General features: G+C 48.0%; 1 protein-coding gene and 1 long non-coding RNA gene across 5 annotated transcripts in view; both read right to left on the reverse strand.

Moving 5' to 3' along the window:
• SYNE3 (spectrin repeat containing nuclear envelope family member 3) overlaps nt 1–11,579 on the reverse strand; it is a 95,963-nt gene extending 84,384 nt beyond the window's left edge. For 3 of the 4 annotated variants that reach the window (XM_021666534.2, XM_064375195.1, XM_064375196.1), the window contains exon 1: nt 11,511–11,579. The gene's annotated coding sequence lies outside the window, so the exon portion shown is untranslated. Of the gene's footprint in view, nt 1–2,475; nt 2,563–11,510 lie in introns of those variants that run through there. The other variant, XM_012458297.3, reaches the window with a different exon arrangement.
• A 1,625-nt stretch (nt 11,580–13,204) lies between these two features.
• Nucleotides 13,205–17,732, reverse strand: LOC105721301 (uncharacterized). The gene is made up of 2 exons (XR_010342112.1): nt 17,189–17,732; nt 13,205–16,344 (listed from the first exon to the last, which is right to left on the reverse strand). It is a non-coding gene; the product is annotated as an uncharacterized LOC105721301 (long non-coding RNA).
• Nucleotides 17,733–25,921: the final 8,189 nt, after the last annotated feature.

Here is a 25,921-nt window from a genome sequence, read left to right on the forward strand (position 1 = left end):
CCACACCGTCATGTTGTTCTGCTGAAACCATCTCCCCACGTCCTCCAAGCAGTATCTGAATCATTGCTAGACTGGGTCCCACCCTCGCAGGGGCCCATGGTGTGAATCACTGCATCAGCTAAAGGATAATAGGAGGCCAGCGTGGTGGCTCATGGCTGTAATTCCAGCACTTTGAGAGGCCAAGGAGGGAGGATCCCATGAGCTCAGGAATTCGAGATCAGCCTCAACGACATAGAGAGACTTCACCTCTATTTAAAAAAAAAAAAAAAAAAAAAGACAATAGGAGCCTCACACAATTACTCACAAAAGAAAGGCTCACTGGACAACTCTCCAGTGATGATAACAGGTAGGGGCCACCAGACACATGCGGAAAAAACTGGCCAGGGCCAGGCAGGGCCTGTTCATATCATGTTCTGTTCCTGTTTCCCTTCTGGGGAGCTTAAGACCTGGGGGCAGGGGCCCTATTCAATCTACAGAGTCCCGGCCTGGAAGGCAGCAGTGCTGGGTCCTGCCCTAGGACTCTGGGCACCTCGCTTCGCTCCAAGGCTTGATTAGCCCAAGCACCAGCAAAGGAGCCGGGCTCTTGTGGGCACTGAGGTCCTGTAATGTTGCATTCACTGAGTTTACGTGGCAGCATTGACCCCAGGAAAATGGCCCTGATTGCTGGACGGATTGCTTCTCAGGCTGCCCCTATGGTCTGGGGAAGGTGGAGCAAGAGGGCAAATGCATTGAAACGGAGATAATCTAGCTGCAGTGTCCCTGGGGAGCTCTGAGTAACTCTACACTGGGAAGCCCTGCTATGCACACAGCCGCTCTCAAGTCTGCCAGTCCCACTCTCTGCCAGTCCAGGTGGCTGGTGCCAACAGTCCTGGGTTAGTGATCTCATTGGGCAGCCCTCAGATCTGTCAGAATGTTGGGCCCTAGAGGTCATCTAGTTCCATGTCTTCACAGTGTGGCCATTTGTGCGTTACACTCATGAGTTTGACTATATCCGCCATGCAGACACATCCACTTTTTTTCTAACTAATTTTCTTTAATTTGACCCATTTAAACTTGTTCATTTTAAAAGAAGACTTTTTCTTTTTACCTTTTTCCTTTTTTTTCTTATATCTGGATTAAGAAATAAATTTTTAGGCAGGGTGCGGCGGCTAATGCCTGTAACCCCACCACTTTGGGAGGCCAAGGCAGGTGGATCATGAGGTCAAGAGTTTGAGACCAGTCTGACCAATATGGTGAAACCCCCTCTCTACTAAAAATACAAAAATTAACTGGGCGTGGTGGTGCATGCCTGTAATCCCAGCTACTCAGGAGGCTGAGGCAGGAGAATTGCTTGAACCTGGGAGGTGGGGGTTGCAGTGAGCCCAGATGGCGCCACTGCACTCAGCCTGGGTGACAGAACAAGACTCTGTCTCAAAAAAAAAAAAAAAAAAAAAAGAAATATATTTTTACCTTAAATAAAAATCCAGGGTCAGCATCAATTGCCATGTGTCATAAAATAATGAACATAAACAAGGTTTAACTCTATCTGGATAATGTTGCTAGTTTACACGTGGGGCCTGCTCATTGTTAGAGAGCTGTTAAACACAGATTAACACCTCACTGAGATGTTCTCCTGGACAAAATCCAGGGGTTCTCCATCATCCCTGTGCATCAGGATCACCTGGGAAGCTTTAAAAAGCTACAGATAAGCAGCCCCACATCCAGAGACCTCTCTAACTAATTGGTCCAGGGTGGAGCCCAGGTGGCTATGAAAAGGTCATCTAATCAGAATGATTAAAAGAAAAGGGAAAAAAAGAGAGAGAGATGAAGGGGAGATGAAGAGGGAGTGGCTGTTGTTCAGTACCCTGGGCTTGTGCCACCAAATTTATCCTGGCAATTACCAGTAGCCCCTAGTCCAAATTCACCGAGATCTGACCTGGTCTAAGCCCCTCCGCTGTATTGAGAGGACCTAGAGGCTCAGGTCTGGGAATGAGAGAGCAGGACCTGCTACAGTGATGACTTTTTTATCCACAGTTAATTTCATAAAAGAAAAGAGTCACATTGGCCAATTGCAGATGGCTGGTGCCCCGGGCAGGCAATGAATGGTCAAGGTAAGTGGTCTGCACCCTGTAAACCTCTAAAGGGGGACACTGTCCACATGGATGTAGGCTTGGCTGGGTCAACTCCGGCCCATCATGCCTTCCTAGATCTGCTAGGGCACGGGCATCAGCCAGCAACACCTGAGCCAAGGGCTGACCAACCCACAGCTGTGCCCTGTTCAACTTACTGCACATGCTGGGGGCAGAGGCAGGTGGAAGTGCTGAGTTCCCTTCCAAGTGATCTGCATAATGGCAAAGTCACCTCCCTGGCTAGGGAGCACCCAAGGAAAAGAGGGAGCACTTGAAGAGGCTGGGAAGGGAATCCACGGGAACTGGCGTGACCCAGCACCTTCTGCTTGCTGGGAATCCCACATCTGTTATCTCATCTCCAACTCACAGTGACTGCAGGGAAGGTGCAGCCAGCCTCATCTTACAGGTGTGCTACCTAGGTCCATGGAGGTTATGCGACTTGCCACAGGTGACAAAATCAGGGTCCCAGCTCAGATCAGGGGGATTCCACCTGAGGCCTAGGAGCAGAGAAAAACTCCATCAAAGTCAAAAGTGGAACTTCCTTTGCACAGATGGCGCCAGTGATACCTTGCTCTGCTGGCTAAACTAACAATAGTGATGGGCCCTGACCTCTCAGGGTGGGCTGCGGTTCACAACTTATGCTCACACACCCAGCAAGGCAAGGAGTGTGCACCTGCGCACCCACTTCACAGGGAAGAGAGTTGAGGCCCAGAAAGATTGTGCCTTTGGGCAAAATTAAAGGGTCCTTCCTGGTGCCCCTCCCAGCCCCTTGAGCTTCCCTCTCATGGAGTCACATCCCCTAGGACGGAGCTGTTTAAAGCACACACCTCACCCACCGGACGCCTCCCACAGGGCAGGGCCATGTCTCTATGGTCTTCCTAGTTTGTGTCCACCTCAGCCAATGTCAGTACATTGAAGAAACACCATTGCCCAAGGCACGGGTTACAAAGCGGAAGGGCCCAAGTCCTAGCAGCAAACACGTACTTCTTTGGCTCCCAAACCAAAGTGGGTTCCAGCTAAACCCTGCAGCTTCCTGCAGGAGAGCCAGACAGGAACTTACAGGGCCATCCTCTCACCCCCTCCAAGCAGCACATTAGCAAGTGAAGACTGTGGCCAGAAGAGCCTGGCCTCGATCCCCCTCCCTGGACATTTGGATGGTTTTACCCAGAGGGAAGTGGGACAAGAGATGCCACAAGATGGAATTTTTTAAATAATCAATTTTTTAAAATTATGCCTGAGCAAACTTGAGTTTGAAATCAGCAAACAGATAAATAGGCAAACCACGGAAGGCAGGCCTGCTCGCTGCCTGGTGCTGACTAAATGACAGAGATTAACCTGGCAATCCCAACTGGCTCACACCCAACCCTGCAGCCACTGGCTTGTGGTCACCAAGTTCTCAACAGCTAGTGAACACGTGGCGGCAGGGGTTCCCTAGGAGAAAAGGGTGTGCTCAGAGAAGACAGGGTGGGGTGCTCTGGGGTGGGCCCTGGCTCTGGAAAACCTTTGGCATTCTTAGCTCATGTGAAACTGGTCCCACAGAAAGGATTTCCTTTGAGGAATGGCCTGGCAGTGTGAGAGCCACTGGGGGCTGTGGAGAAAGAGCCAGATGCCTGGTTAGGAGGCTGAGTGACTCACCACTTACACCCACAGCACTCCCGGCACGGAAGGGCCAGTGCAGCCTGGGAGTCACCTGCCAGAACTGTGGGATCAGGTCACCTGGGTTCAATTTCCAACTCCACTGCTAGCTGAGGTAGCTGAAGGTGGGTCACTTAACCTCTCAGCCAAATGGAAATAACATCAGAGCATCCTTCATTGGGCTGTTGGGAGGATGAAGAGAGAAAAGGCAGAGAGCACTTAGACATTCAGTAAGCACTAGACAGATAGGAGCTGTAAGGATGAACCATGCAGGAATCATAGATGGCACCCAGTGTACTCCATCGGCCCACTCATTCACTCATTCATTCATTCTAGAAGTATATACAGTATTGAGCAGCTTTGATGGCTGGGCTCTGGACAGATAACCATTCCTGGCCTTATCTTCTTCTAGTACAGAAGACAGACAATAAGCTCAGCTGCAAATAATTAACACAAATAATTTCAGGTGACAGGACAGAGCATGTGGGCAGGATGGGATGGGTGCCACTGCGTGGGCAGCAAGATCCCTCTGAGGCTGTGGCTGTGAGCTGAGGTTCTGACGCAGAGAGGGTGCAGCCAGTGGGGGGCACTTTTCAGGAAGGCACAGAGCAAGAAGCCACACTAGAGGAAGAAAAACTTGGCATGTGCAGGGAAGAGAACATCAGATGCGAGTCCCAGGGACGCCAAGAGAGAGACATCTGCAAGGTTCCAGGGTCAACCCCCAGAGAACCCAGGAGAATGGAGAGTTCTCCAAGAGGCCAGTCCCCTGAAGGGGGCCGCAAAGGGAGATGACGCATATTGCACCTTGTCTCCCCAGCCTCAGGTCATGGCTCCAGAGCTCACTTTTTTCCTGTGTCCTGGAAATACTGGGATCTGCCCTTCATACTTCATTCAAGAGAGCTCTGAGCACACCTAATGTTTGTAAGATCCTACTTTAAAGCCTTTTAATTTAATAATAGTAATCATAATAATAGCGCCCTCTCTCTGGGTTGGGAGCAGAAATGTGAGGATGAATAACCCTGTGTCTAGCCCTCAAGGAGGTCACAGGCTAGTGGGGAATCACTCCTGAAACTGTTGATTAGGAGGTGGCTGAGGAGGGCTTCCAGGAGGAGGTGATGTCTAGCCAGGTGTTGGTGGGAAGGGGTAGGGAGGAGAGCTGGGCAGGGGAACGGCTTGATCACAGGTGTCAGGTGAGAAAGGTCAGGATAAGCTAAGGGCTTTACGGTCCGTGGAGGTGGCCCACGTTGCAAAAACCTGGGCCAGCTAAGAATGTGGGACCTAATCCCCAGAGGAAGGTGGATAAGCAGGGAGTCACCTGTCAGTGATCTGGACCCTGCTGGAGTTAAGGGAGAACTGCAGTGACCAGATCCAGGTCCCTAAACACCCAGTTTGAGACTGTGGTCCTTGAATGAGAAAACATCTGAACTTCAAGGTACCTTAGAAATCTCCTAATCTCAACCTCCCTCTTTAAAGAGCAGGAAACAGACTAGCCCAGGTGAAGGTCAAATACAGGCTCCTCCCGTCCTTAAGGAATGAGGCTACCCCAGTGAGTCAGCGGACTGCATTATTTCAGCAAATGTCACTTTCAGGGCTCAGCCCTTTTCAGATCTCAAATAAAACTCGTGGCTTAAATTAGAGTCCAACCAGCCCTGGTGGCCCACCCTGTTCTGCCCATGCCTTGGTGATGACCACATGCGCTGAACACTGAAAGCCTGCCATTTCATTTCATCAAGCCACCATCCTGAGTTGTGTTACATCACGAATATCAATGAAACACACTTTGAGGGACGGTGGTTGTCAGGTAAGAGCACTGGCCAGGGAGTTAGGAGACAGCATCTTGACCCTGAAGCACCTCCGGGACTTGAGCCAGCCATTTCTGCTGCAGAGACTTGGTTTCTCCACATGTAAAATTATAAGCATAGATCATCTCTAAGGCTCAGGCTGGCTGGACTGCAGCTGTCACTCCTAAATACTTCTCCAGGGCCCACACACAATTTGGGCATGTACGTTAGGGTTTGTTTCCTAGTCTCTGAAAGTTGCCTTACCCACGTAAAGTTCTTTCTCATTAGGTCCTCACTAAGCCCTGCTCCATGGGGAAGTATCACTAACCCCGTTAGATGGGAAACACCTGAGAGCAGAGGGTAGGGAGCAGGGCTGGGACCTGGGCCCAGGTCTCCACTGCCCAGGGGAGCACCCATGCTGGGACACAGCAGCCATGCATTAGGAAAGCCACCATCTGAAGCCAAGCAGTCCAGGAACACCTGTCTCTTGGAGCCCTGTTGGCTGTGACAGGCACTTCTGCAGAGGGAAACCAGGAAGAATACCTTCGATGAGAGAAGGTGGCCAAGAATCAAAATGTGCGGGACCAAATGGGATGGATTCCCCCAGCTCCCCACGCACCACTGCCCACGCTGCAGACAGTGGGCTTCCTTGCGGAAGAGCAGCGAGGAGAGGTAGAGCGCTAGCCTCCAGGTCATCTCTGCGATCTGACAGCTGGAAAGCCACCACCCAACTGTCCTCTACCAGGGCACTTCCCCATGCCCCCCCCCCCCGGTTGGGCTGGGCCGGGCCGTGGAATTTCAGCATCTAAGGTGTGAAGAATGTGCTCACAGCACAGCGCACTGAAAACGACCGTGGCTCATCTTTTCCACTTCCCCTCTGGATGAAAGTCCTGCTCCATCTTCACCTGCTGTGCGATTTGGATTAAGGCACTGAACCTCTGTGAACCTGTTTCCCCAACTGAAAAATGGAAATGACCATACCTGCAGCACTCAATTGTTTCAGGGATCAAGTATGCCCTGCAAAAAATAGGATGAGTAAGAACGGAAAACCACACACCGCATGTTCTCACTCACAAGCAGGAGTTGAACGATGAGGAAACATGGACACGGGGAGGGGAACATCACACACCAGGGCTTGTCAAGGGGGTGGGGGGCTAGCGGAGGGAGAGCATTAGGAGAAATACCTAATGTCGATGACAGGGTGATGGATACAGCAAACCACGTGTATACCTATGTAACAAACCTGCGCATTCTGCACATGTACTCCAGAACTTAAAGTATAATAAAAAATAATAATAAGATAAAAGTTCAAAAGTCAGTTAAAAAAATAGGATGAGTAAGAGGAGCTCTCTCCTAAGAGGACTTCCTATAGGAAAGAAGATTCTAAGCACTGCTTCTATATTTTCTTTGAGGATGTTTCTGTTCATGTAAGTTCTAGAAGTGTGTGGTACTGTTGTAAATTGTAACTCTCTTCTGACTTTTTAAAAATAAAATGATCCTATCAGTTTAAGCTCATGTATACTTCCTGTCTCTCTCCCTGACTGCCCTAAGGAGGAGGCTTGTGACCCAGGACTCACACTGGTCTGTCTGTCGGGTGGTGTCCCCATGAGAGTCGTACAGGCGTGGCGGCCTGGAGAAAACTGTCTTCCCTACATGTGTGCCCAATGTTGACCTTGACCAGGACACTTCCTTTTGTTATAAAACCAGCAGATTGTTCCAGGTGACCTGAGGTTCCTTCCAGCTCAAATATTTCAGGATTTTATGATTCAGAAGCATAAATCATTAGGCTAGGACCTTTAAAAATCCTGTTGAGAATCTGAGATCATAGAGTGTTATTGTTATCTTGCTTATTGTATGATTTGGGAAGAGGGAGATTATGTCTCCTACATTAAAGAGAAATCATGTGTCATACAACAGGATTTGTTGCTTTATTTTTTAAATCCAGCCAGATTAACATTTGAATCTGAGGAAAGAGGCAGATTTTCTAAGAAAGCATCTGAAAATGCTCCATATGATCTTTTAATTTCATTTGTATTATGTAAGATTATATATATAATGGAATATATGTGCCTCCTATTTGTAAATGGTGAAGCATAAACATATTTTAAAATAACACCCTTAGCCAGGCACAGTGGCACATGCCTGTAACCCCAGCGACTCCAGAGGCTGAGGCGGGACAATCACTTGAACCTGGGAGGTTGAGGTCGCCGTGAGCCAAGATCGTGCCGCTGCACTCCAGCCTGGGCAACAGAGTGAGACTCAGTCTCAAAAAATAAATAAATAAATAAAAATTAAAAATTAAAAATACCCACAAGCCTCCCACTGGACTGAAGAAACGGAACATAATAGATCCCACTGAGAGTAAAATAGGCATCTCCCTGATCAATTACCCACTTTTCCCCAAAGATAAACACCTTGATTTTGCATTATCATTCCCTTGCCTTTTTCTTTTTTAAACCAGCTTAACGTTGTGAAACAGAATCTATGTGTAAAGGCATGTATAAAAGATACATGTAATTAGCAAATAACTACAAAGTGATTTCCTTTGTAACTGCCCCCCATGACTCTCCTAATCCTCTCGCCTTTCCTCAGCACGCATAGTAATGCTTGACTTTTATTTAAGGTAATCGCCTTCTTGCTTTTTTTCATCATTTTACTTCTCAGCTATGTGTCGCTAAACAACTCATTGCTTAATGAGCGTGTGTTTTGAGCTTTTATAATTGCGTTAGCAGTTCTCCCTGGAGATGCTAGGATTCCCTATGTGGTATCTGCAGCCTAGAAACCCAGGTGTGAGATCCAGGCTGCACACTGGTATTATAATGATAGATGAAGATTAGTAATAATAAAAACCATCAGTCCTTCGGGAGTTCGAGACCAGCCTGCCCAACATGGCAAAACCCTGTCTCTACTTAAAAATACAAAAAATTAGCTGGGCATGGTGGCAGGCACCTGTAATCCCAACTACTCGGGAGACTGAGGCAGGAGAATCGCTTGAATCCGGAGGCGGCAGCTGCAGTGAGCTGAGATCGCACCACTGCACTCCAGCCGGGGCCACAAGAGCAAAACACTCCATCTAAAACAATAACAACAAAACAAACCATCAATCCTATTTATGGTGTGCCCCCACCATGCCAGGTGCTCTGCTAAGCATCATCCCGTTACCTCATTCATCCTCGAAGCAACCCCGAAAGGGGAGTATTTAGAGAAGAGAGAATTAAGGCATCAGCTTCCTGGACTTGTCTCCGATCCACTTCCTAGTTGCTCAGCCCCAGAACATTATCCCTAAGTCCTAAAGCAAAGATTCCTTTCAGGATGGGAGGGTCAGGAAACACTGCCACTCCTGGGTTTCTATCTTTGTGGTCCAGTTGGGGTGCTTTAGATGTTATTTAAAAAAAAGTTCAGAATCCTTTTTTTTTTTCAGTAAGTACTGATGGCTTAATGAATGAAGACAAGCATGCTGTCTGGTCAGTACTGTTTTCCCAATGAGGAACATACAATATTGTCCTTGGATCATCTAAAATAGGCCATGTGGTGTCAGGAAGAGCATCAGGTCAAAAGCCCTGAGTTCTAATCCTGGCTCTACCACATCCAGCCACTGGATATCAGCCTCCTCATCTGTAAATGGGCCAGCAATGGCAGCCTTGCCTACTATCAGATCCTAGGAGATGAGAGGCAGGAAGTGCTTTGGAAGACCTCACAGACACATCCGAGTCCCTCTGTAGGATTCTCTAGAATCTCCTGCCATCCCTGGGACCAAGGGCCAGCTTTCTGTGCTGGAAGGACTGTGAGGTGAGCCAGAACTACCCACCACTGACAGACAAGGGGAAATCAAGGCAGGGAGAGGAGAGGGAGAGCAGAGAGGAACGCAGGTATCCCCAACAATGCCCCTTCACCTCAAACTGTGACACCTGCTCACGTGTGCTGTGTCTGACATCATCCGAGATGCTGATCAGGGCGAAGCTCATTTAGTGCTCACGACACCCTTTGAGGCAGCACCTGCAATGCTACAGTGAGCCCCTTTCCCCCGGGAAGTATGCTGACGCTCTGAAAGGTGAAGCAACTTTCCCAAGGCTACACAGCCAGGAACGGGCTAAGGCAGGACTGGACTCAGGTAATCCAACTTGACTGCTCCCATTCCGAACAGCTGGACGACGCGGGAGGCCCAGCTGCCCAGTGGGCTCCCAAAGCCTCCCGGGTGCTTTAGACATTGAGCTGGGCCTGCCCAGTCTTGCCTCCCGGGGCCGCCAAGCCAGGGCCCACAGCAGCCCGCCTCGTGTTTCTGCATCACTAGGCAAAGGGGCTGCCCAGGCATGGCCAGGTCCACGGCTGCCGGAGAGCATGCAAAGCACCCAGGCAGGAGGGTTGTTCCCATGGAGACAGAAGGGACTCCAACTCACCCTGAAGTACCTGCAGGGAGCCAGATGCCAGACTGCACCTGGAGGCAGAAACCTGAGCCTGGATTATCTCCACTTCCCTCTGTCCCACCAGCCCATCCTCAGGCCTTCTCCTCAGGACCCGCGGCAAGATGTGAGTTCCAGAAGTAAGCCATCCCAGCCCACTTCCCGCTCAGCCACCCCCAGAGGGGCCTCTCTGGCTGAAAACAACGCCTGGGGCCAGCAGGCTTGGCACAGCTGTGGCTGTCAGCCTGCCGAGCGCTGTCCGGCCTGAGGAATGTGCAGACCCACATGTGCTGGAGCGTCCCACTGGGGCACAGTGACAGGAAACTGAGCAAAACAGCTCGCTGGCACCGATATGCCCCTCCCACCTCCCAGATCCTGACTTCTGTGGGCTGCTGGCTGCCCTGGTAGTGCAGGTGGCAAGGCCGGCCCTTTAAGCGAGCCAGGCAGTGTGGCTCTGGGCAAATCACTTCCCCTCTCTGGGCCTGTTTCTGCTCCTCTTGGTGGATGAAGGAGGCTGTCCTGCCAAGCTCAGAACCACAGTGATTTTGTGACACACTCTCCTTTCTGGGAGGACAGTCCATTCTCCTCATGCCCTCATTCATGTGGGATGGGGCATGCCTCCAAGACACATCAGGCTATCCCAGTAGCAGCCCTTGGCTGTAGAAAGCCACCCTACCCAGTGCTGGGAGGAAGGTAACACTTCAGACTTGAAAGGGTGACCAGGAACCAGGGAAAGAGTCGCAGGGCAGCAGCCCAGGGTTGGAGCTTCAAGGCCAAAGTGGTTAACTAAAAATATTCATTATCACCGGGCCCAGGCCAGAGGCCCCTGGCTTCCAGTTTTGAAGGAGAGGTCAGCGGGGCGGTGTAGGACCCTGCTCCCGGGTTGACCAATGAGACACACCAATGAGTCTGCTGTTTGGGGTCAAGATCCCAAGACCCCAAGAGAAGTCAACACCCATCTGAGGTTCCCTCAGGCCCTGCAAGCCATCTCTGGCCTCACTGCCCGCCGCCCCCCTTTTAGAGATGTGGGAATGAGGCTCAGAGAGGTTGATCTGCTTGCCAAGTTTACACAGCCAAAAGGTGTCTGAACGAAACTGAGCACTCGGGGTTGGACTTCCCCTCCTCGCCGCCGCCTGCTGTGCTCTCCCAGGCACTACCGAGCGCGCTTGTGGTGGCCAGGAGCGGGTCGCGTCCCCGCCGCGCGCAAGCCTTGGTGACAGGCCAGCCCGCCTCTAGGAGAGGCAGAGGGAAGCCCCGGGGAGGCCCCCGGCCCGCCTGGGACGCGCTGTCCCGGGCTTTAGGGCTTCTTCTTGCGGGCCGAAGCTCCCGGGGTTCAAAGGAAAGGCTCGGGAATTTCGCTGCCAGCAAGGAACTGTTGGATTTAAACTAAAAATACCCGCCCGCCTGCAGCTGTCACTCCGGGGCCCCCGCCCCCGCGCCAGGCGCGCCTTCCTAGGTTCCCCAGACTTTCGGCGCCCCTGATCCCGGGGCTGTGTCAGAGCTGGGCTGGGGCTGAGCACCCGACCCGCCCGGCCCCGGCCCGGGACCCGGACCCCGGCCTGGACTCCCGGCCCCGCGCCACTTACCCAGCCCGGAGCGTGGAGGAGCGCGGCGCCGCGGGTTGCTGGGGCCGAGCCTCCTTCTCGCCTCCCTGAGTCCCGGGCGGCTCCGGGGCGGGGCGGGGCCGGGGCGGGCCCGGACACCCGCGAGTACCCCCGCCCACGCCGGGACCAGCCCGGTGGCCCGGCGGGAGAGGCCGCGCCCCTCTTCGCGCGCGCTCGGCGGAGGCCCCGGGTGCGCAGCCCCAGCCTGGCGGACACCCTGCACGGCCCCGGGGACCAGGACCGAAGAAGAGCCTCACCGCTCTCTGTCGCAGACCCGGGGCGGGGGCTAAGGAGGGGTCTTCTCCACGCTGACCTGGAAAGCAGCCCGGAGCCCTGGCTCCTGTCCGTCTCCCTCCCACCCCACCCACCCCCTTCTCATCCTAGGGGATGGTGCGGAGCGGCTTCTCCCCGGGGAAGTTGGATCTGTGCGCCCAGACTTGGAAAAGGGATTAGGACACCGGCAGGTCTTGCCCTCACAGAGCTGAGGTGGGGGCCTAGGCAGGGCACATCGCCCGGAGGCGCGAAATCCAAGAAGAACACGACACCCATCAGCCAGCCTCACGCGGGCAGAAAGGGCGGCGGGGCGGGGGGCAATCTGCCGGTCCTCTCCCACCCCACAGTCCGGGAGTCACAAGGAATGTGAATCCCCAAGTATACCGTGAACCTCCAACAAACCCAGGTCCTCAGAATGCGCCTCCCCTCTCCCTCCCCACTCAGTAGAAACATCCTCCCATCCATTCACCAACCCCTGCTCCTGCCACGCCAACCCTTAACCTGGTCCCAGAATGTCTAATGTCTAATCTGCTTCTGTGCCTGTGCGCATGAAGTTGCCTTGGTCTGGGGTTTGCTCCACAGCCTCCAGCCACACTCCCACTGCCTGATGGCTGGAAGCCTGCACACCTTGGCCCTCTCTCCCTCTCCTCCCAGGTCAGCAGTCACTGGCCTTCCCTTGCATCCAGCCGGGCTTTGAACAATCCTGGCCCCCAGCCCTTATCTTTTTCCGAGTAATTATACAGTTGCATGATAGGCTCCACTTCCTCTGGATCAGATGAGCGCCACTAATGAGGGATACAAGTTGTAAAACTGGGTATAATGCGGACTCCAGTCATTACAATTTAGGTGCGGCTAGAGATTTTACAGATGAGTTAGTAACTGGTCCAAATCCGATGCTTCCGGGAGGGTGTTTTCCATTTTTGTTTCTTAGCAGAGATGGCAGATGTTGGTAGAACAGATCTGTGTAAAAGTCAGCGTCCTAAGAGATTGAATTGTAAAGCAGGCCAAGATAGTGTGGTTGGTGTGCGGGTGTGTGTGTGTGTGTGTGTACGTCTTTTCCTAACTGAGAGGGAAGTAGAAGAATTAGCCAAAACCCAGGATTCACTCTGAGATAGACCCACACCTCTTAGTTAGATCCCATTTATTAAGTTGTAATTAAGTGCTGAAGATACACACAAGGCCCCTCCCATCCCTGTGACTGACTGGTTCCAAGTATCCTATTATATGTGTTATTATCTCTGTGACTCCATTAGAGGTGCTGCCACAGGCCTTGAGGTTACCACAAACTGCAGGTACAGGCGGTGAGTAACAATGATTATAATGCCTGCATCTGGATCATGCTTTTTACTTTTCAGAATGCTTTCAAACGTGTCTCCTCATTAAATCTCTGCAGACATCCTCCAGGTAGTTAAGAAAAGTTTAATGAGTTTCGCCTGACAAGGGAAATCAAGGCACAAAGAGGTCAGGTGATTTGCACAAGGAGAGAGATGGCTCCCCCGGCTGCTCCAAGGGTGGAGCAGGCCACCGTAACTCAATGTCCTGCAGGAAGAGATGGTTGGGTGAATGAAGTTGAGAGCTCAGGCTCTAGCGCCAAAGTGCCCAACCTGCAAGGTTCAAATGATTACTCATACTAGGTTTCCTTTTCTGTTAAATAGATCTAATAATAGGAGCCTATCTTGTATGGTTTTGTGCCTGCTGTTTAAGCACCCAACTCAGGCAAGCTGCTGTGTTATGGTTCTGGGAATAGTATGATTGCTACAGTTTCTGGCATACCGCATTTCAGTCTTTCATCAAACATTCCTGAGCACGTACTATAGCCAGTCTCTGGGAATACGAAGAAGAATGAGGCATAGACTACTACCTCCGAGGAGGTCAGGGTGCAATAATTCTGTGGCAGGGGACTGTGGTGCAGAGATGAACTGTCCCTTCTGCTGCTGGTCCAGTGCAGAGCACCAGTTCAGAGCAATGGAGATACTCACTTTCTAGGACCAGCTTTGCTACTTGTGTAGCTGACTGAATGGTCACAAGCCATGTGACCTCTTACAACACTGGTTTTCTCATCTGCTAGATGGGGATAGCAATAATTTTTCATAGGTGAAAACACATGTGATAAATATATTTTATAAAGTATAAAATACTGTGCAGATAGTTTTATTATTATTGTGATTGCTATTCTCTTGGGCTTTACAGGGCTTGCTGCTTTTCGGAATACTCTCCCATTCCATTGCTTTTCTTAGACAGTCTCGCTCTGTCACCCAGGCTGCAGTGCAGTGGTGTAATCTTACTTATTTACTGCAACCTCCACCTCCCAGATTCAAGCAATTCTCATGCCTCAGCCACCTGAATAGCTGGGACTACAGGCATGCACCACCACACCCAGCTAATTTTTGGTATATTCATTACAGACAAGATTTCATCATGTTGGTCAGGCTGGTCTCAAACTCCTGACCTCAAGAGATTCACCCGTTCGGCCTCCTAAAGTGCTGGAATTACAGGTGTGAGCCACCATGCCCAGCCACCCACTACTTTTCTTAAGCCTGACATAAACATCACATCAAAAAGAGAACCCTATTTTTTATTTGATGCCAGTCTTTTTCCTCTCCAAAGTAGTCCATATGGAAGGAAAACAAAATTTGAATATGCAATGCGAAGGGATGGGGGAGTTTGCAACTAGGAAGGGCACAATACCCTCATCTTCAGCATTACCTGCAGCTACAGAGGGGAGCAGACATGAAAACCTATCTGAAAAAAAAAATCTGGCAAGGGATTGGGGGAAAAGCCCCTTTGTCGTCTCTGGAATTCAACACAGGAAACCCCGCCCTGAGACCTTCCTTTCAGAAACACCCCAGAGAGGGAACCACAAGAAGGGCACTAAAATTATGCTGTTAGGAAGTTCTGACTCACTTGGCAGTGGGGGCTGTTTGTGCAACGTACAATATGTCTTCCAAAAAGCTAAGTTTCTACCTCTCTTTCCCTATGTCTCTTCCCTGCAGCCAGCATCTCCACCACCACTCCCGGGGAAGCAGGAATCAATTTAATAGGTCTGTTTCACATTTGCTGTTGGTTAGCCAGCTTCAACAGCAATCTGCACGATCCTCATTTTGTAAGCAAGATTTTTTCAGTTGTTTGTGTTCAGTCTCCACAGACAGGGCACAACAAAAGCTGCAAGGGCTCTTCATTGCACCTCATGGGTAAACTGAGGCAAGAGAGGAGGGAGGAGGGGGATTGCCCAGGGTCCCAGGATAGGAATTGCTGTTCAGAACATTTGCATTCCCATCTCTCCATCTCCAGCTTGGCTTCTCACTTAGTGGTGAACTAAGTAAGTGCTTTCAGTTTAACATGGATGAAAAGCTCACATTACGGGTGCCCGCTTCTGGGGTGCCTCATCAGAGAGGTCCTGGTCTGGGCATGGACAGCTGGTTCTCATCCCAGTTCTGCTCTGAACTGTTCCTTCTTCTTTGTTTTTTGTTTGTCAGTTCTCCAAGTGTTGGTCTGTCCCTTCCCACTCGGGTGCTACATGTGCTTCTGGGGTGAGCGGATCCAGCAACCTGGTTTGTTAACTTCTCTGGGTAGGTTGCCTTCCCCATGGGCAGCTGCCACTCATCAACTGAGCAGGGGCACTTCTCTGGGTACTCCAGCCCGAGCGACAAAGCAAGACTCCATCTCAAAAAAAAAAAAAAAGGAAAAACAAAAACAGAAAATAAAAAAAGAAACATACAAAATCCTTCTGGAAGAGGCCTGTCATGTTTCTCCACCATTGGGAAGCCCAGTCTACTCTTTCTGCTTCTGTTAGGACCACCTTAAGTGTATGTGGGTTTTTTTTTAATTAAATGTTTTATTTTGAGACCGCTGTAAATTCACATGCAGTTGTAAGAAATCATACAGAGGTCCCCTATATGCTTTACCCAGTTTCCCCCAGTGGCAGCATCTCACAAAACAGTGGCACAGCATCACAGCTAGCATACTGACAGACACCATCACCACACAAGATACCTCCATAACAAGGATCCCGCATGCTGTCCTCCCTCCTTCCCCATTCCCTCCTTCAACTCTGGCAGCCACTCCACTGTTCTCCTGTCTATAATTTGGTCATTTCAAGAATGTGATAATCATGGAATCGCACAGTGGGACTGCCCTCATCCACTCAGTGTAGTTCTCCGGAGCGTCACCCAGGCTGGCTCCTGTATCGAGTCTGTGCCTTCTCATTGCTGAGCAGCAATCGACGGCGTCATGCATCAGGGGCTGGGTCACCATTCCCTTGTTGAAGGGCATCTGGGTTGTTCCCAGTTTTCTTCTATTATCAATACATCTGCTATAAACGCTTTGTACACGTCTGTGTCAACATAAATCTTCACATCTTAAGTTTCAGCTGTTGGATATACTGTAACTCACACCACTGGATTTTTCCTACTTTTTCCTAATGATGAGCACATCTAGTGATGAGGATGTTTAAGTGTCCACCAGTTGCCTAGGACTGGGTCTTGAGTTGCGGAAATCGAACAAAAGCCAGTCACGTGGTTCCTGCCATCAAGGAATGTACAGTCTGTTGGGGAAGCGACATTAAGACACACAAATCACTCACATAATTAAATAACACTGCATATCATCAAATGTGGGACTGCATGGTACAAAACTGACTTGAAGAGGAATCCAGAGACAGGAGAGAGACGTGGAGGCATGAGTGTTTGGGGTTGTCCTCTGGATAAAATGGGTTGTGTGAGATGTCTCAAATGATGGAAATGATGATATTTTACATTTATTAAGGACTTACCTACCATCGGCCACACACTGTTCTAAGCCTTTACCTATATTATTAATTTAATCCTCATCACCACCCTTCAGGATTGCTCCTATTATCAATCCGTTTTCCAAATGAGGGAAAAAAGGTGAAACCTTGGCCATCATCACCCAGTTATGACGTGACTCACCTAGGGTACACACTCAGGAAGTCTCACCCCAGCACCCACACACTTCATCGCTGTGGATTCTGTCTCATAGCAATAGTGGTCATGATTAAATTCCACTCTGTTTTTTTAGGTTATATTTTCCACACACAGCATATACTGATTAGCTATGCTGATCCTTCTGGGGCAAGGTTATTGATAAATTCAAATAGTCAGCAAACAAACCAGCACCAGTGTTAGTAACAGGGGAGAAGTCTGTGTGTGTGTGTGTGTGTGTGTGTGTGTGTGTGTGTGTGGTGTGTGTGTAAAAAGCAAGGCTAAAGCCTCCAGTTATGTAGATTATCTGCATAGGCAGCAAAACACGCACGCAAACACACACCACACACATCAAAGTTCCCAGCTCTGTATGATAAGGCACACAGAGGCAGCTGAGCCCGTTTCAGATAATGAATGTGGTTTTGTATTCTCTGAATTGTGACATACCAGGAAAGTCACTTCCACGTTCAGCTGCCTCCTCGGTTGCTAAACACACGTGTGCTCGCTCTTCACTCACAGCACTGATGGCTGCTTGCTCTTGAGCTGTATCATTTGGTTAAAACAACAGCATACTATGAACCTGGCATATTTGCTTGTTTTCGTTTTGAAATCTAAATGCAGCCTTGATAATGTCAGTGTGTTCAAATGATGGGGTGGGTGGCAGAGTGAAAAGCTCCCTAGATCAGCATCTTCTGACTTGCTGTCTCTCTGGGCTCTGCGTTCCCCAGTCGGCTGGGCAGAGGCGAGCCATCTCACCTCCTCCTGTCTCCACATTTATAAAATGCGGCCAGTTCTTCCTGTTTTCCCTGTAAGAGCTGTGATGAGATTCACATAAAGATGATGAAATGCACAACAAACTTGAGGTTCTGTGCAAATGTGTACTACCATGGTAAATTAAACCCTCCACTTACTCTGCTTCCAAAGAATGCTTCACGACAGACAACTCAGGAAGAGGCTGTAAGGAAGACTTCCCACTAAGGACGATAATGAAGCTTTCAGTGTTTTTTTGTTTTTTTTTTGTTTGTTTGTTTTTAATCCCTGGAGACATGTTTTTGAAAATTCCTGAAGCGTCTTCCCCTAGCTTTGACAAGAGTGGCTGTTCTGAACATGTGATCATCTTAGAAGTGCTATGTGATAGGCAGAGTGCCCAGGAAGCCGGGAGGCTCTGAGCGCAGCCCTGGCAGACACGCAGAGGCGTGGCCTTGGCACCCTCTTTAGGGCACCGGAACCCATGCAGGGCATTGCACCACCCCCACCCATTCCCTATGAGCAGTCGGCACTGGGCTCTTTGGGGAAGCCTCTATCCGAGTGGCAGGGGCTGGTACCAAATAGGTTCGTGTATCTTACAAAACCTGCTGCTCTTGATGACAATTCCTGACAGCTCAGGACACTCCCTAATAGAGAACATTGTTTCACTGCGGTAGCTCCGAAACCTTAGAATCCTACTGCCAACAACTGGCACTGAACACATGCAGAAGAAACGTTTTCCAACCGACTGCCACAAGTCCTTGCATTGCAATAGCTGCAGCACCTGGCCTAAGGTTTTAAAGAATTTTTATCTTCAATTTCTTCTTTGATGTTGTAGATTTGGTATACGGGGAAAACCCGCCAGTGTCGCTAAATGCACCTCCTGGTTAATTAAAAAGCCCTATTCAGCAGACAGAAGCATCCTCTATAAATAGGCAAGAGAGAAGGTGGCACACACATCCTGGTGTCCTCAGGTGTTTCAGAGGTCTAGCACCATGCTGATGGGATGAGTGTACCAGCTTCGGCAGTGAAGCTTGTCATCATCCAAACGGAAATGTTTGTGCAAAATGACTGGACTCCATCTGCTCTGTTCACCAACTACAGAGATGGCCTACAACAAAGGTCCACACACAGACAAAAATGACAGATTCACTGGCCCAACTCCATCGCGTTGCAGAGCCCCTTAGAGGTTAAGTGAAGTGCCCAAGGTCAGCAAACACTGACTACATCAGCCCACACTGTGTTTACCTCCATTACCAAATCTAAGAGACCCTGTGCCCTTACCTGGCTTCTCTCTGTGGCTTTTTCTTTTTTTTTTAAAGAGACGGTCTTGTTCTGTTGCCCAGGCTGGAGTGCAGTGGTACAATCATAGTTCACTGCAGCCTAAAACTCCTGGGCTAAAGTTAGCCTCCCACCTCAGCCTCCCAAGTAGCTAGGACTATAGGCACACCCACTGTGCCCAACTAACTTTTAAAACTTTTTCTAGAGATGGGGCCTATGTTGCCCAGCCTAGTCTAGAACACATGGCCTCAAGCAATCCTCCTGCCTCAGCCTCCCAAAGCGCTGGGACTACAGGTGCGAGCCCCCACGCCCAGGCCCTCTGTGGCTTCTGGTAACTGCCCCTTCCCTGAAGCACTTGCTCCCAATTCTCCCCATGGCCTGTCCTTCCCCAGCTATAGGCCTTCCCCAGGCTTTTTTCTCTACACTCCTTCTTGCCCTCCCTCCCCAAATCTCCTTTATCAATAAATGCAGACCCGCAGAGGCAATAATCTGCATAATCGCTCCCTTTATTTCACACATAACCTGATGATTTAGAGGTTCCTGAGGCACCTGGAAATAGAAATGCTCAAAAGTAATTCATGACCTTACCTTTCCAATCCTCCTTCCCCCTCCCTGTATTCCCCACATCAGCAAGTGGAGTCAGTGGCTAAGCAAAACCCTGGGAATAAACCTAAATCTTTCCCTCTTCCTCCCCAGTCAGCCAGTCAACAAATACTGTCATCCTTACCTTCCAAGAACTCAGCTTGCAGTGGTGCCCTTCCCCCATGCCTCCCACTCCAAAGGTTCAATCTGATGACCCCAAGTGGCCCTGTTAGCTCAGGTACCTCCAATCCATCCTCAACTCTCTTGCAAAGGTGATCTCTCGAGCACTCCACAGCTTACACTCCTCCTGGGACCTTCCCTCATTCAGAGGAGAGCCTAAGGCCTTGCCATCTGTCTTCACCTCAGCTATGTCCAATCCTGCACTTCTCAAGAAACAGCCTGGCATTCCCCCAGCAGGCCCAGCGGCCTTTTGCCTTTGCCCTGGTTGCTCCCTCTTCCTGGAATGTCCCTCCCTTTTATAGAGAGGCACTTTACTCTTCTTTCAAAACTCAGCTCAAGGGTCACTCCCCTACTGAGCTTTCTCCAGCCCTTAGCACTCACTGTGCATTCTTGCATCTGTCCCCATCACAGGACTGTGAGGTCCTCGGGATTTGGGAGCGTCTGACGCCACTCTGTATCCTGTTTAGCGCAGAGCCTGTGGACATAACACTGAATGTTTCTCCACCTCCTATGGCACCTTTGGTCAGTATTATGAGTTCCACACCATTTGGGATTTGCTGAGGTACTGCTCTGTATCGTTCACCAAGTTATGTAGTCTTTATACAAGAATTATGTATTGAACATATAGTCAGTCCCAGGGATGGCACTAGGGCACCAGGTTACAAAAATGAATCCTACCCAACTAGAAGCCGATGGCCTAGTGTGTGTGCGGTAGAGGGGTGGGGGAGGAATAAGTCGACAAAATTACAATGCATACACTCCCTGCAGGGGTTCTGGTCCCCAACCACCGTGAAACAGGGCTGGGCAGTAGGATGAGTGAGGTGGTTATATTCTTTGATGCCGCTAATTGTGTCCTGGGTTGACATCAGCATTTGCAGAACCACTTTATGGACAGCCCTTTGTGACTTAACATCAGCTGAGCTCTCTCATCAAGCCCATTTGGTTTATATAGTTAGAAAAATTAAACTTTACACCAATATTATTCAGTCCCTCACCACCTAATGAAATGTACTAGGTATTTCCAAGGGGTCTTCCATGAACTAATGTGATGTACGTAACAGAATGTTTACCTGGCACAATGGAGTATTCTTTTTTTAACATAACCTTAACTTTAAGCTCTTTCTCTCTCTCTCTCTCTCTCTCTCTCTGTGTGTGTGTGTGTGTGTGTGTGTGTGTGTGTAGTTTTTATTGGCAAGCTAAAATAAACTGCATGTTTCCTTGACTTCTTATTCAGAGTATGTGGAAAATAACTTCTTTTTCTTGGTTACTGGAAAGCATTATACAAGGCACTAACTAATTCACAAGGAACGGTCACGGGTGAAGGCTGTTCGCCCCTTCTTATATCAAATGCCCCAGAATGTCTGCTTCTTAGTGCTTCATCTTTTCCTTACCGATCATTGTTTTTTCCTGCTTTCAGTGTGAGCCTTTCAAATTTACCGCTTCTGATCTGTTGTAGCTATATTAGAAAACTAAGCAAGTTAGCTATTCCCTAAAATAAGAATAGCACTTGGCTTTCCCTAGAATTGGGCAAAATGATTAATTCCCGGACACTGTATAATTCCAAGGGCAGCCCTTATCGGCTCTTGCCCCAGCTTCCTAAGTAAAATAGACTAGTGCCCCCTACCTGCCTTGCCAGGAAAGACAGAGACTCATAAAATGTCAAAGAAAATGTGCTTCTCAAAACCAGAATGACTTTGAAAGATGTGTTGTTTTCTGAACACAAGCAAAAATTCCTTCATGTAAGAGGATATTATTTGCTCTGTAATTAGACAGCCAATAGTATGTGTGGATTATCACGGAGCTGTGGCTGCACAGTATACAGAGAGATGAACCAATGGGAGTATCACATCCACTAGACTGACATGTCCCCTCAGGGCCGCACTCATACACGTGAGATATGAAAATGCCAGATCACTGTGTATCTGGAGAGGGAAGGTGTGCCAATATGACAGCTTCTCCTCAAAATTTTGAATTTGTATTAAAAGACAAAATCTTTTCATCACCCAATTTTGCCTATATAATAAAACTTATGCAAAAAAGCTCTCCATTTTTTTTTTAACAGAATGTAACCGTTTTATGATAGTCTTTTTTTTTTTTTTTTTTTTTGAGATGAAGTTTCGCTCTTGTTGCCCAGGCTGGAGTGCAATGGCATGATCTTGGCTCACTGCAAATTCCGCCTCCTGAGTTCAAGGGATTCTCTGGCCTCAGCCTCCTGAGTAGCTGGGATTACAGGCACCTACCACCATGCCTAGCTACTTTTTTTTTGTATTTTCAGTAGAAATGGAGTTTCACCATGCTGGCCAGGCTGGTCTCACACTCTTGACCTCAGGTGATCCACCCATCTCAGCCTCCCAAAGTGCTGGGATTACAGGCAAGAGCTACCATGCCCAGCCTTATGATAGCATTTTATTAAAACTCTTTGAAATTATAGCTCACTAAAGTTTGATATTAACAATATCTCACTAGGATACATTTTCAAAAAATATTAAGTTTAGAATTAGCAAATAGGATTTTTCTGGCTATAAAAGGAGAAAAAAATATTTATAATCCTCCAATTTCTTCCAGCAAAGGAAAATGAACAATTAGTGCCTCATCCCATTTCTAAGTTGAATCATCCCTTCCTTCCCTGCAATGAAACTGAGGTGAATTTCTTTTTTGCTAGATGAACTGTTTTCTATTTATTTATTTATTTAATTTTTGAGATGGAGTCTTGCTCTGTCGCCCAGGCTGGAGTGCAGTAGCACGACCTTGGCTCTCTGCAACCTCCACCTCCTGGGCTCAAGCAATTCTCCTGCCTCAGCCTCCTGAGTAACTGGGATTACAGGTGCCCACCACCACGCCCGGCTAATTTTTATATTTTTAGTAAAGCTGGGGTTTCACCATGTTTGCCAGGCTGGTCTCAAACCCCTGACCTCAAGTAATCCACCCAACTCGGTCTCCCGAAGTGCTGGGATTACAGGCATGAGCCACGGTGCCAGGTGTAGATGAACTATTGAAGAAGGCTAGAGCAATGGGTTCCCACAATAGCAAGATTGCATTTTAAAGGCATTAAATTATTAAAGCTCAAAGATCTGACTCATCATAAAGCGTATTTATGGCCTTGGCAACACATTTTAGCAATCATTCAAAAGAAAACAATTAAACTTCCTAAATGTTCTTCTGGCAAACTCAGTGACTATCAGAGGGAGACAGAAACTTCTGCTAATGGACAAATCTTCCTAACAGGTTTGACACACACCAGCACTGGTTCCTTACTCTTTCTATTCTGTGATCTAGGAACCTTTTCAAATCTTTGGAATGTAATAATCTGAGTTATAGAAACTATCTGCTGGTTAAAATAAACACACAATACTACAAAACACTGTCATTAAACAGGCGGCTAGGGAAAAGTAAACAATTCTTTCATCACCTTTAATCAAAAGGTTTAACAAGTTTTATGATTACTTAATTCTTAATACCACTTTATGGGAGCTATGATTCCGGCCCATGTCTTTGTTATTAAATAAGACTCACAACAGAATGAAGTCCAGCAGATGTATGACCTTAAAGGCATGCAGCCGAGGAGCTTGGTCCTCAGTGCGAGAAAGCAGCGTGGGGCCAAAAGGAGCACAGCTTTCAGTAACAGCAGGCTATGGCTTAGATTTTTTTTGATTCGATTTTTGGTTTTCTGTTTTTTTTTTGAGACAGAGTCTCGCCCTGTCACCCAGGCTGGAGTGTGCAGTGCAGTGGCATGATCTCAGCTCACTGCAACTTCTGCCTTCTGGGTTGCAGCAATTCTCCTGCCTCAGCTTCCCGAGTAGCTGGGACTACGGGAGACAGGCACCCACATCATGCTTGGCTGATTTTTTGTATTTTTAGTAGAGACAAAGTTTCGCCATGTTGGTCAGGCTGGTCTTGAACTCCAGACCTCAGGTGATCTGCCGACCTCAGCCTTCCAAAGTGCTGGGATTATAGGCATGAGCTACCGTGTCCGGCTATTAGATCTGAGACGTTTTTGTCATTTTAATTTTACAAAGCACAAAAATCACCTGTGTATCTATTATATAGCTGATTTTCTGCAGGACTTGTTGGTGATGCTATAAATCAGCAGGAAAATAGAAACTGCATGTGAAAGCAACAAAACTTAGACACATAAGTGCTAATGTGGCTCAACAACATATTATATTAGAACAAACAACTTGGAGACCAAAATGTCTGAGAACAGTTATGATAGGGTTAATGAAAGGTTCTAATAAATTTATGTATATGCACAAAAGTTTAACAAAAAAGTACAATCTATGCAAAATAACATTTAGGGGTAAATATTTAGGAGCAGAGAACGTACACACAGATTCCTTACAACCCTGCAGTCTCTCTCTGAAGAAATTCATCTGGGCTTTTCATCAATGCTACCTACCTCCCACAGTCTATCCTAGACTGAATTAACCCGATCTACAGCACATCCTTTCTTTTCAGTGACCCAGGGACTCAGGGCAGGCAGAGCGGGCAGGGCCTGTGTGACACAGTGGAGGCTGGCCTGCCTTCCTGTCTCCAGGCTGTCTCTAAGATGTGGGCAGCAGTGATGAGTAAAGCTGAGGCCACTCCTATGGCCAAAGTATTAATAAACCAGCTGCCTTGTCAGAAAGAGGTAGTCAGAATCCAACAAGCATATCTATCTCTGCATTAGGGACTAGAAAAATTCTGAGGGCTGGATTTTGCTTCAGTTTCTTACACATTACGTTATTTTTGGTGTTGTCAGGGAATCTAATTAATTCCATGATTGCAGTTACGCTCTAAAACTACTAGATGATGGCTAAGGGCACCACAGAGAAAGCTTTCAGGTTCCAGCTCAGGTCAGTAGAACTCTGGGTCCCAAATGCTATTTCAGCTTAGGAATGTGTGGTGGACCAGCCCCTTGCACAATCCCAGCAACCACTCTGCCCTTACTATGACATTTGCAGAATGTTTTGGCCAGCTCAGACAGACACTTTTGTACCACGTTCTCATGCAAACACACCCTCTCATTTTCTAGGAACAGGTCATTGTTGAACAAACAAGAATGCAGCACTGAGTATAAAACAGGGCCGGTGCAGTGGCTCACACCTGTAATCCTAGTACTTTGGGAGGGCAACGCAGGAGGACTATTCGAGACCAGGAGTTTGAGACCAGTCCAGGCAACCTACTGAGACCTCATCTCTTTACAAAGTAATTTTTAAAAAGAGTAAAGGAACAGAAACACTGAAATGTGCAGTGCTCAGATAAAGCATCACCTTCAGTTCAATAATCTGAACTCTAGTTCTTCATTTGGGGCTGATAAAGGGAAGAAGCTATCTCAGATATGTAAAGGTTTACACTATTAATCCAATGGTGAATCTGTTTTTGGACAAGTGGATAGAAAACAGGAGTTTTACCAAATATAGTGAAGCCTTATCTAAAAATAACACAGGGGAAGAAAAACATGTTTAGGATGCCTGAGTCAGCATGTTTCCATGGCATGATCATTTAGTTTGGGGTTTAATCCATCCTGTGACTCAAATCTCAGGATTCTCAGAAGTTTCTGTACATCCCACCCTCACCTCTTCATTAACGTCCACAGAGTGCGAAGCCATCGCAAACTAATACATGCCATTTACTCAAAACACTCAAAGTGTTTGGCCATAGATGCAGACTGATGACATCTGTTTATTTAAGAAGCATATTTTGTCATGTTTTCCTTTTAGGATGAAAGAGGAATCTCAAAACCAAAATGCCAAATTATACGCAAAAGTCTGCTACTTTGGACGAAATACTTTGAATACTGTTTTCTTTGTTTCTTAAGATCACTGATGTTTGGCACTAAATATTTCACTGTATTTTGGGTTGTTTTATTAAACATTTAAATTTAGATGTACTTTTTCCATTTCTTTGGTTCAGATACACGATCTGTTTCCTGCCCTTGGTCATGCTATCAAAATAGCTCCTTGAAAGAGTACTCACATGCTTTTCTATATCCTCAGCATTTCACACACTGTATGTTCTTATCATATTCTACAAAAACATGGCAACTTCACAATGATTTAGCAAAACACAGGCTTTGTACTCTTCCTTCTCAACGATTACTCTTATTAATCTTTAATGGCAGCTGCATTCTCAACGTAATACAATGTTCAACAACTGAAAAAGACAACTGTGTTTCTGAAGCCAATATTATACATTAGGTAAGAATACGATACTCCTCATTACTGCTCTCAGAATGTAAGTTTGTCAATTCTTCTCCTGCTCTCCACCAATACAAAAGCAGAATTAGACAGTTTAGAGTGGGCAATGAGAAGGATGTCGGAATCAAAATAGACACAGGGGAGGCCATAAAGAGTCTGCAAGCATAAATGCCTGATAACAAAAACTATCACAAAAGATTGCAAAACCATGATG

Source organism: Aotus nancymaae, unplaced genomic scaffold, assembly GCF_030222135.1.
Source record: "Aotus nancymaae isolate 86718 unplaced genomic scaffold, 86718_ANA_hifiasm-v0.15.2.pri h1tg000011l, whole genome shotgun sequence".
Lineage (NCBI taxonomy): Eukaryota > Metazoa > Chordata > Mammalia > Primates > Aotidae > Aotus > Aotus nancymaae.